The sequence below is a fragment of the Carassius auratus genome, chromosome 31 (assembly GCF_003368295.1).
Source record: "Carassius auratus strain Wakin chromosome 31, ASM336829v1, whole genome shotgun sequence".
Lineage (NCBI taxonomy): Eukaryota > Metazoa > Chordata > Actinopteri > Cypriniformes > Cyprinidae > Carassius > Carassius auratus.
Genome location: NC_039273.1, coordinates 13,443,404 through 13,453,555, shown reverse-complemented (window position 1 = coordinate 13,453,555; position 10,152 = coordinate 13,443,404). Strand labels below are relative to the sequence as shown.

The 10,152-nt window shown below is 37.2% G+C and overlaps 1 long non-coding RNA gene across 1 annotated transcript; it reads left to right on the top strand.

Annotated features, from left to right (window-relative positions):
• The first annotated feature begins 1,742 nt into the window (after positions 1 to 1,742).
• On the top strand, positions 1,743 to 9,228 carry LOC113050586 (uncharacterized). The gene is made up of 3 exons (XR_003276783.1): positions 1,743 to 2,248; positions 6,239 to 6,362; positions 6,513 to 9,228. It is a non-coding gene; the product is annotated as an uncharacterized LOC113050586 (long non-coding RNA).
• The last annotated feature ends 924 nt before the right edge of the window (positions 9,229 to 10,152 follow it).

The window sequence follows — 10,152 nt, the reverse complement described above, 5'->3', positions numbered from 1 at the left end:
CGAGTAAATATCTGAGTGATTTGCGCGTAAAGAGAACTTCCCGAAAACTCTTCTCCTGATTCACAAAAACTTCATAAATGTCAGATGTGATAGTGAAATGTGTGTGTGTGTTAATGAATTCCAATCAGTCGTAAATGGGACGCGCGTGCACGCTCACTCTCAATTACCATAAATCCCGCCTATTAAATCCGACTGACAACTATATGTGAGCATCATATTATGACACCAAACGAAGGATTTCAACACGTCTTCTCAAAAGCGACTGAAAAAGAAACATTTCTCATCTGCAGAAATTGAAGTTCATTCAAAATGCCACATTTTATTTTCAAGCGTACTAGTGGCGTATCAGGTCCTAAAAAAGGAAGTTTGGCAGCATATTACAGATCCTATTACTGGCTCTCATAATAAAAGTTAAAAGAAAAACCGTATGTAATTAATATATATATATATATTTTTTTTCAAAATGCTGTGTAAATATGTACCCGATTAAGGTGAATTAAAATGCAGCCGTATTAATGAGCAAAACATTCAGAAGTTAAACGCACTATTTACGCGTGGCTGGGAGCTGGTGTAGATTTCTTTCGTACCAACTAACATTTGGAAAATACGAACGTTTTAATGAATCCGAAAATTTACGCCAAAACCACTTTACACGCGATTTACACAAAAATTTGTTCTGCTCGTGTTTCATGAATGAGACCCAATGAGCGATTGGCATTTAGTTATTGTGAAAATAGACATTTGTACTTATTCTTTTGCACACTTGCAAAAACACATGCGATTTGCTTAAATCAGTAAGAAATATTAACCTAATTTGAACAAGAATCTGATTGTTCAGACATCTGAACTTACTGCTTTGAGTTAAATAAATTCTTTCATTCAAAAATTGAGCCAAAGTGATTGAGAATCTGTAATTAATTTCCTTAATGGTGAACGACTCTGGTGGATGGTGTGTGCAAATTGAAACAATTTGTTCCCATTCTACTTCTCTTTTGCATCATTAAAGCATCTATAAAATGTCAAAAGGGCAAAAACAGAAAAGGCAGGGCACTTTAAAAACCACCATAATCATGGTATTTGTTTATCTGTGGGTGTTTTGTTTATCATCCTCTCAACTTATTAATGAAATTCTGTGACTTAGAGCCTGTGTAAATCGACAGAAATCTCAGCCCTTGCACATTTTACTGTAAATAATTTAACAATGTCAAATAACATCCATTACATACCCATGCAGGACTGTCGGGAGCATGCATGGGGCAAGTAAGGCCTACTATAGAGACCACACCATTGTTCTTAATATAGCACAGTGATTGGAAACAAGAGCTCTTGTGTGCCAGAAAGCCATGAAAGTGTTTAGTTTAGTGCGTAAGCCCAGCAGCTTGGATCAATATGTGGTACTCAGGGATTGTGTTGCAGGGGCATCTCATTAATGTGATATTTGTACTTACTGAAGGCCCCTTGGACTGGAAGCCCACGTCGTCCCCAAATCAACCCCTCTCCACCCCCAACAGCCGAGACAGACTGAGACCAGCCTTTGGCCCCCTTCCACCTATTGATCTCAAGGTATGGAGTTACAAACCTGCTTTCAGGTGTGCATAATACACTAAAAAATGAAAAAATACTTCATCATTTTCTCTTTTTCTCCATCACTCCAAATGAAAAATTTGCACTGCATGATTTGAGGTGTTCATCAGCAATATTCTTGAGTGGGAGAAAAAAAAACATGAAGTGCTGGTGGCAATCAGTCTCTGGAGGTTGGGAAGAGGGCATACATTTTGGGGCTGACAAAAATGATAGATGCCAGAGCTACAAGGCTGTGTTTTCACTCAAGTGCTTCTTTGACAGAGAGCGTAGACGCGAGCTCTGCCACGACCATGTACATGTCAATCTGCATAAACTAATCACTGGAGCACTGCTGAGGACTTCATTGCGAAGGGCCATTTTGTTAGCCTTGTCTTCATGGCTGCAATGGAGCGCAAGGGCTCTGTGTGAGATTAGACAAGTACCATGGTCCTGATTGCACAAGCCACAGAGAGATACGGTTAATCAGGGCTATCCATCCTTGTTTCCTAAAACAACACTGCAGTTGTGACACAGGCGATTCAGAACTCTAGTGAATGAAGTTGGAAAATGATTGGGCATAAACGTATTTCCCCTCAAGCAGCAATTACAGAGAGAGTTCGTCACCAGAGGTTTTATTTATCATCAATACAATATGTGGCGGAGAGCATCAGAATGCATTTTAAAGGTACAGTACATTTTTTTTGCAACTTGCAGGTTGTCTAGAAACTGCAAAAACCAAATGTTTTTAATTCTTTGTTTTTCAGTCACACAGCCTTGCTGTAAAGCTCCTGGAATGTTTCTGGGTTGTCAGTTGGCACTACTGTACCAGCCTCAATTTAGTCAACAATAACAATGAACTGGAAAACATACAACAAATTTTACAAACAATAGCAAAACATCCTAGATAATTTAGATAAATTAAGAAATACAAGAATATGCTAAGTATTACCAATGTGAAGACTAAATCAAATACTGTACATCACCTAGGACACAGCTGTTTTTCTATCCTCTCATACATCAGAATTTTTGTGCCAGGGCCCAGGTCACGACTGACCTTTCCCTTGGGAGACTACACTGGATAGGATCTGTGCCTGAGGATGGGATTTAATTGACATAGTCCACTGCTTGAAGGGTTGCTAGTTGGACTGGTATACTATGACAGGCAGAGATCATTTGGGTTAAAAATGTAAACAGTCAGTTCAGCCTGCAAGGGATGTGTGTGTTATTAAAATGTATGTGACATCAGAATTCATGAGGCTGGTTTATGAATGTAAATCATTGTCATACAAAATCTGAAATTCATTTTTTGGCATTGATGGCAGTGATTTTGTGTTCGTTGCAGCACTGGCAACACAGTGTGATGGTGAACTATTATTAAATGTAGTCTGGATGCAGGAGTACAAAGTTCAAAAGAACACCATTTAATCAAAATTTTAACATTATAATGTATTTATCATCAAGTTTGATTAAATGTATCCTTGCTGAATAGAAGTATAAAAAAAAAAAAAAAAAAAAAAAGAAAGTGTATTTTCTGAACAGTGGAATATCACACAGACTTAAATGGTAACAGATATTACTGCTAAATACTTTAACATGTAAATGTTAGACTAATTTATGATATTATGTTACTAGAAAAAAAAAAAAACATACATTGTATCAACACCGGGTGCAAATACCATCTGTCTCACTTTATGACTTTGAGTAAATAGCCTCTGCCCTAATTATTTTAGATCAAATTTATTGGAACATTTTCCCGTAGAATTGTAGGCGATCTGTTACCACTCAATTTGTTCCACTAAACAAACAATAACGTACTGGTTCCTCACTGGCAGCAAGAATCCACTTTACTCTATTTGCTGACAAACAGCCCCCTGCCACCAAAGGAATTATCTGCCATGCTCAACTGCTCTCTGTATAAGGAGCTATTTCTACAGATGCACAGTAGAGTAATGCAAACTTGTTGTGACACTAAAACATGACCTTTTCAATTGATTGAAAAATTATAATTGTTTTCGTCTTCTTCTTCTTCTTTTGTAGCCCTTTAGCTTTGCCTGGAAATGTTTATGACATACAGTAAGAGCTTACCATAAATGCTGACAAAGCAAATCAATGGGTAACTAAGCAATTATGATAGAGTAGATATGTTTAAGTCTAGACCACTGGGTCATCAAATTAAGAATAAACCTGTTAGTATTGATGAGCATTATTAGATATTTAGAGTTAGATTTTAAAATCTTGTTGAGCTGAATTAATAAGCTTTCCAATGATGCATGGTTTATTATGATCAGGCAATATTTGGTCAAGATACAACTATTTGAAAATCTGGAATCTGAGGGTGCAAATAAATCTAAATATTGAGAAAATTGCCTTTGAAATTGTCTAAATGAATTCTTAGCAATGTATATTAATAATCAAAAAATATGTTTTGATATATTTACAGTAGGAAATGTACAAAATATCTTCATGGAACATGATCTTTACCTAATATTCTAATGATTTTGACCTGTAGATTGTTTTTTGGCTATTGCTAAAAATATACACCAGCAACTTAAGAATGGTTTTGTGGTTCAGGGTCACAAATGTGTTTTACGGGGCATAATAATAGGCTATATTTATATCAACCCCCAAGCTAAATATAACTGCATGAAAATGAGTGTTGTGGCATCTGCAGTTAGATTAATGATGGCGTTTATTTGTGTTAATGCGTTGGAAGTACATGCTTCAGGAAGAAGTGTGTTTGGCTGGAATAACAAGCTGTTTCAGCAGAAGGAATTCCATAGAGAAAGTCCTCACACACTACACAGCCACTACCTCAGAGAGCCATCTGTGTCTTGACTAGTCAAGCCCCATGATAATAGAGCCAGATTGTGTGGTTAGGGGTCAGTCCAGCCTACACAGACAAACACACAATCACATTCACACATTGTATCACTGAACACCTGGTGGAAATGTGCAATGTCTCGTGTCAGTGTTTGTAATACAGCTCCTCTTGCTCTTTCTCACATACGTCAGTGATCTGTGAAAGATTACCATTCAGTAAGTGATTGGTGCAAACACAGCTATAGCTGCCTGTACTTGGACTTGAAGTATTGGAGGATCATGAATGATTTAAGAGGATAAGCTCATCAGAGGTGACCAAAAGATGGGCTGTTTTATCAGACCAAAATAGAAACATGTGCTGCTATTTGCAGAGCTCTAAATCATGACGGCCATGCTCTCAGCAGTCCCCATAGTTTGTTGTGGATTTTATTACCGAATTTGTGATTAATTCTCTCAGATCAATGAATTTTTGTCCATGAAAACCAAGCAGAATTAATTTTTTTTTTTTAAATCTTTTTTTTTTTTCTACACCACACAAATTTCATGAAAAACTCTACTTCCAGTTCATTTCAGTTTTATGTTAACATGTCGCTAAGGTTATGGTATAATACACACAATATCTCACATAAATATTGGATAAAATTATTACACTTATATTTTAATATTATTTATCTTTCATTGAAACATTAAAAAATTAATGACCCTTTAGACTAATAAATGGTCAAATCAATTCTGAGCATGTCATAATACATCATGGGATTTGCTTCTCCATAATGAAGGATACATGCAATGCTGTGTCAAAATTTGACTTCAACAAAGTAACTAAGGCAGCAGAATAATTAGGAATGCCCAAGTTTTGGAAAAGACTTTGCATCATGATAGGCGCATATGATGCCTAAAACGGTTCATCTGTAGGCAGTTAACTGGGTTTATGGAGAGAGCTTAGGTTTCAACACTTCAGCTAACTGTAGTGTGCCATGTAACAAATGTTGTTTTCCTGTTTTGCAATCTCGTCAGCCTACTACATCATACACCTACACCATGAACTCTCTCCTATGCCTATATATGTCCTTCCTGTTTGCATTACACTCCTGTTAAGCATGGTAACATCTTCCATTTTTCATGAAGAAGTCTGTAAAGGATGGATAGGATGATGTCCTTTGAACGTTTCTACTGCATGCAGCATGATCTCCTCTATTCCTGAGTGGGGAATTCATCATGCCAGCACCACTTGACCCCAGCACGTGAGCTTGTGAGGAACAGATGGGACTGGGCAAGGGTTTGGGTTACAGCTGTGCTGGAGGCACTGTCCCTGGTGATGTATTCTAGAGTCTCTTGAAAAAGCCCTCTACTGAGGTAAACCCCAAACTGCCTGCCAGTGTTGTTGTTGCTCTCTATACTGTGCCCCCTGTAATGGTAGTGCAACAGTGTTTTGGTTGGCATATTGGGGTTAATATGCATAATTATTAAAGGTCTAATCCTTTGTTCTCTGATTTAACATGAAGTGTCAGCTTACAATGCATATAATTAAAACACTGTGTCCAAAAAGCGGTCTCATTCACACCAAAAGTCTAAATTAGTCTTTAATGTCATACATTAATTTTAAAAAAGTGTCTTTGACTTAGTAGAACAAAACCGGTTTTGCATTCAGACACAATAAAATGTGTTAAATGGAGCTGAAAGTATCATATTACTTACTGTATAATAGAAAACAGCTTTTACACACAATCAGAGGGGACGGTGACAAATGGCAGATTTTTAAGGCATTATTTTCAGCTAATAACTATCTTCACACAAAACTATGGCTTCAAAAGGCTTGAAATGCATGGTGTACATTTGTTTGTTTTTTTAAAAGCTTGGCAGCCTTTGGTCCCCATCCAGTTCTACTGTATGGAAGAGAGCAGCTGAACATCTGCTGAATATCTCCTTTTGTGCCCCTAGGAAGAATAAAAGTCATGCAAGGTTAGAAAGACATGTGGGTGAGTAAGTATTTCATCATTTTTGGGTGAACTATCCCTTTAATGTCTCCAGTGTGCTACATAATGTGCCTTTTAAGCTACTATGTACTAGCAGCATACTGTAAATGTTTAAGTATCTGAAATTAAGTCAGGGTTTTGATTCGATTACAGCTGAAGACTGCCTCCTGTGTGATGAATAAAATTCACATCTCTACCATAAATCTTCAAGCATCAAAACGAGGAAATCTGACTGCATCCACACTCTCAGTTATGCTGGTCTCACTTCGTGCAATTACGCTCACCTTCTTCTACAGCAATTATCTTGATGTATCAAGATTCTCTCAGATGCTGTTGCTTCCCCCAAATATTATGTAATAGAGTTTGGAGTCAATTTTGTGTCACATAAAGCCTTAAACATTCATTTGAAAAATCAGAGCAGTCTCTGTTTTCCCCTCTGATGTCTGTGGACTAATTTCCAGAATGGTTTGGTTCAGCTAATTAGCAATGGTAGAGAGAGAGAGAGAGAGAGAGAGAGAGAGAGAGCAAGCATGCAAAAAGAGTGGATAGATGAAGGGGAAAATATGAATAATTATTGTATATTTGTTCACCTAATTTGTATAAGATGTCCATTATTGTTTACTGGAAAGTGCAATACTTGCATTTTGAAATTGCTTTCTCTTTGTCTTAGGATGGGTTGCTGTGGATATTAAAAACTTAGAAAATTGGAAGAAGAAAAAAACAAAACAAAACAAATCAAAAACACACAAGACAATACAAAACAAAACAAAAACGCACAAGACAAAACTTAATAAATTAAAGTGGTTCACCCAGTTACAATGGCTGCTACACCCCAATTAATATTGGTACCACTTCAAAGAGATTAGATGTGGGTCTATGTACTGTATGTCTGTCCAAATTTTCGAGTGCCAAAGCACATCCTGTCTTCTCTGATGACTAGCCTCATATAACGCCTATAGCTGATGAGTCCACCATGGACCCTGATGAAGGCAGAGGGATTGTATCTATAGACTCCACTTAGAGATGGATGAGGCGCCATGCAGGGACGGTGGTAACTGCCCTACTTCTTGCAATAAGTTTGGATTTGAAGCTCAAAGGAATTGTTCCTAACTGACCTGCTCATTTTACTTTAATTCCTCTTCCCAAGCTTCTGCTGACATTCCTGTGAATTATGGCATAGGATGTGCAAATTCCCTATTCCCTCAATCGTGACCTTGTTTGGCTCAGTTTATAATGCATACCATCATATTTAAATTCATGATCGTGAAACAATAACAGCATAATCAGATGCTTTCTTTGAATCCTCAGGAAAACACACACACAAAAACAACAATGTACTCTGGGTTCATGCGTTTCCAATATTTGTACAACTTTCGCTGTACACAGACTAGAGTACAAGAAGAAGCTTCTTAATGATGAAAGTCTTTCACTGGCCTTGCAACTTTCCCTCTACCCATGAAATTTTTACATTTCCAATTTATTATATATTAATTATCCTCTAATTATGCATTACATAACAGCTTTTGCGAACACAGCTCATGTAAGACCCTCATAATTTATGAACTGCCTTTACAGAAGTGACAGAGTCAGATGGACCATCACACACTAAAATGAGACAAAGATTCAACAAAAAATGCTCACATAATTCTCCAGGGGAAAAGCAAACACTATCACTTATTCTGCTTGTTCTTGTCTGTTTCTCCTTACTCTTTTCCTCCCAAGAATCTCCTGTTAAATTGTTTTCCCTGCCGGCCTTGAGTTTTGTCCTTTGAGATAAGTGTCCATGAGAGACATGACACACTCAGCCTAATCAGCTCTAACAGGGAAAGTACAAAATAGTCCCTTGTCTTTTTGTTTCTTCAGGAATTCAGGGTTGAGCCAGAGATGCAAAACTCAAATCAAATGGTAGCAGCGAGATCCTCCTTATCGGTGATGTAAAATACACCGTCAAGAAGCACACCTTGATTGAGACAGATGGTCTATTGATTTCATTTGAAAGGCTGCCACATGTCCGTCTCTATAACACTGTCCTTCTTCTGGACTTTATCAACAGGATTTTAGTATTATTGTGACAGATACTGAGAGACATATGCACTCTCAACAGGTAGAAAAATTGATTTGGTAAGCTAAAATACTGCATTAAAGCATTATGGAAGTCATAACAAACAAGGTGTCAAACAACCTCTAGTCTATGGCATTACATTTATGCATTTGGCAGACGCTATTGTACAAAGTCACTTACACTGCACTCAATCTATACATTTTTTAACAGTATGCATGTTCAGTGGAAACTGAACCCATTAACCTTGGCATTGTATGTACCATGCTGTATCAGCTGAGCAATGTAAACCTGTTTCATTAACATTTGAGTCTTTGGGTAATATAGGTACCCACTAGATTGCCTGATACTCTACTTCAGTAAAATGCAGTGTGCAAAATGGACAATGAATGAAAAAAAAGTTTGTCTTTTTGGAACTTGGAAATTTTGGACCCATGGGGACATCCATAGTATAGACAAAAAGGTTGCGTGGAAATACTCCATACAACTTCACTGCTATATTGCAAGTCTTGTAAGCCACACTGTCATAAAAAAAATGAACAGAGATATTTCAAAATCAAACCAAACTAAAGCACACATGCACAAATTAAATCAAATATGGTGACACAAACATGATTGACCATACACAGCTGAAAAGTTTTTAAAATATATTATTTCATGTTATGCAGAAGTAAGCAATCCCTTCAACATTAGCCTGACATGAGGGTGAGTAAATGAGATAATTTTCATTTTGGGGTGAACAGATTTCATCTCTTCTTAATTGTCTTTTGAGATTTAGACTAAAATGAAAATGATCCAAATCTATTTAAATTCCTTTCTTCCGTGGAATATAAAATAAGATATTTTGAAGAATGTTTGTAACCAAACTGTTCTAGAGACCTTTAACTTCCACTGTATGGACAAAAAACAGAGAGACATTTCTCAAAGTATTTTCTTTTATGTTCCACAGAGAAAGGAAGTGACCTTAAGTGCTTTTTCATGGGCACGTCTCAGCCAGGATTTCTATATTGCTTAAAATATCCAGGTTTTGGCTTTGTCTGCACTGTGCATTGTTATACAATGGTCTAAGCAAGCTGAACACACTTAATATGTATACGTATTGCATTGATCGACTGTTCTCACCTTCTCACGTACCACATTTGGTCGATTATTTACAATCCCTGCATGTTATTGGTCAAACTATTTTTCGATCATTACCTTCAGCAAGTATGAAAACAGGAAAACAAAGCCAAAACCTGGATAATTTAGAAATCTTGGCCAGGACATGTCCAGGAAAAAGAACATGTATGGTAACCCTATGTTATATAGATTTAAAGAATGCAGTTTTCAGCAGGGCAATGTAATAATTTGCTTGTAATTTTATCACGTTTAGCAGCGCTGCTTGTAATACCGTTTATTTAACCTTCATTAGCCAACGGATTAATCTTATTACATTAATATTCCGAGGATGGAGACTCTCTAAATCTGTCTTTTATATTTCTCGGGCTCTTTGATTAGGAAAGGCCCTGAAAGGTCAAACTGAGACCCTCTCACATAAATCAATAGTTGTCACAATTGTAGGGTCTCTGAGAGACCCCTCGTCTCAGCATGTTGCAGTCTGGGCCTGCATATTTCACAAACACAGATGTGTCACACAAGCATGTCTCACTCTCTCTCTCTCAGATTCCAGCTCCAAATGCAAGAGCCCAAGATGAACTGCTGTTCAACTCCTTGGCAAAAGCACCATCACTGTCA